Below are 1,947 nucleotides of genomic sequence, written 5' to 3'. Positions count from 1 at the left end.
ACTAAGTGTTCCAATTCATTCCGAAACATCCCCGGAACCAAACCAACCACCCCCGCAAGTCACATAACCACAATTGAATAAGAATAAGCAATAAATAGGGGAATGAGACTACAATACTCAAAACAACTGGCCGGGTCATTACAATTTCACTAAAGCGTGGATTGGAAGGCGTACGTGAATATTAAAATGGTCTTCAACTCGGAACAAAAGCTACATATTTTTCATTTGATAATCAAGTAAAAAGTACTATAATATCACCATAGTTAATAATTAAAAAAATATATAAAAAAGAATTCAAAAAATCATACTTAAAAAGTTTGACTCCCCACATACTCCTACTTGTTTTCACATAAGATGAGACAACGGTGACAGTATAATACAAAGCGTTTCAGTCCTCCATCTAGGACGAAATTAAGTAAATGCTCACCAACTCAGATAATAACCTCATTTCTACGGAGAGTAGAATCCCGTTGTAAGCTAGTAGGTTATGAATGACAGTAGTACAAATGATAATGAGGCATTCCTCAGTTTATTTTACTTAACGCATGACTATAAGAGAAAGATCCTCACAGAATACTCTTTAAGTTAAAAAGAACATTTAAAAAAAAAACAGACGTGAATTATAAATTGCAGAAGAATGGCTAGGTAGTAATTTGAAGAGGCAGGAGCCAAGTCAGACTCATATTTATTTGCCAGTATTCAAGAGGAACTTCTTGTACCAATAAGCAGATTTCTTGAGGTATCTTTTAAGTCCATTTTTGTAGTCAACAAAACTGATGCCAAATCGGACAGTGAAACCAGCATCCCATTCATAGTCATCTAATAATGACCATGCAAAATGTCCTTTCACATTTGCCCCCGCCCTACCAATAATGTAGCAGTTACTTAAAAATTCACAAAAGAAAAAAGAAAAAAAGGAAAAATGACAAAGAAATAAAAAGAAAAAAAAAGAATCTTACTTTATGGCTTTTGACAAAAACCATAGGTGTCCCTCGTAATACCTTATCCTCAAATCATCCTTAAGGGCTTATTTAAGTGGCAATGTACTATTGTTGGCATCAGCCATTCCTTCAATTAATGTCAGCATTAAGATGGCTTTAGTTATAAAACAAACACAAACACTTTTTACAATTGGCGAAAGAAAAAAAAAGGAAAAAAGCTAGGTGAGGTCTTTCTAAGAGATAACATTTACTAATTTACGTATAAGATAAAGCAACTTTAATTGAAATAAAAACATACCATTTTCAGTGATGTAAATGGGAGGATTCTTGTACTTTTGCTTGATTTAGTGGCACTATCTGTACAACGTTCCGTGTGAAGTCTACACCGACCATTCGAGTCTCCAGCACCTGTTTAAGTAAGCGGAGATGGTTAGAGTTGATGAAAGACTATGATATCGCCATACTATATCATCTGTGGAAGGCCAATGTAGTGGCTAATGCGATGAGTAGAAAAGCGGAGAGCATGGGTTGTTTGGAATATTTATGGCGGTAGAGAGGCCACTAGTCGTGGATGTTTAGGATTTGGCCAATCAGTTCGTGAGATTGGATGTTTTGGAGCCTAGTCGGGTTCTTGCTTGTGTTGTTGCACAATATCGTAGTTGGAGCATATCAAAGCTCAACCAAGTTTAGATAATATACTTACCTTAAGCAAACCAAATCACTCCGCTAACAAGCCCTTGCTGCATGTATCAACCTTCGAAAGGCTCGAATCTAGCCAAAATAACGTAATACTATCAATAAAAGCCATAGGAAGTGATTCCAAAAGATAAAGCTAAGATCTTTAACTCAAGTCAAAAAGTCAACCCAAAAAGTCAACCCCGAGGAACCCGATAAAATTCACAAATTCCGAATACCCATTTAATTACAAGTCTAACTATACCAAAATCATTCAATTCCAACCATAAACTCGCCCCTTAAAATCCTCAAATTTCACTCTCCAATAACA

At 35.7% G+C, this 1,947-nt stretch overlaps 1 long non-coding RNA gene across 1 annotated transcript; it reads right to left on the bottom strand.

The window, feature by feature from the left end:
- Positions 1-597: 597 nt before the first annotated feature.
- LOC109216262 lies at positions 598-1,894 on the bottom strand. Its single transcript, XR_002066463.1, has 4 exons — positions 1,645-1,894; positions 1,240-1,349; positions 960-1,068; positions 598-863 (listed from the first exon to the last, which is right to left on the bottom strand). It is a non-coding gene; the product is annotated as an uncharacterized LOC109216262 (long non-coding RNA).
- Between the last annotated feature and the right edge of the window lie 53 nt (positions 1,895-1,947).

Source organism: Nicotiana attenuata, unplaced genomic scaffold (assembly GCF_001879085.1).
Source record: "Nicotiana attenuata strain UT unplaced genomic scaffold, NIATTr2, whole genome shotgun sequence".
NCBI classification, from domain to species: domain Eukaryota; kingdom Viridiplantae; phylum Streptophyta; class Magnoliopsida; order Solanales; family Solanaceae; genus Nicotiana; species Nicotiana attenuata.
The sequence above is the reverse complement of the archived record's forward strand: the minus strand, read 5'-3'. Positions and strand labels throughout refer to the sequence as shown.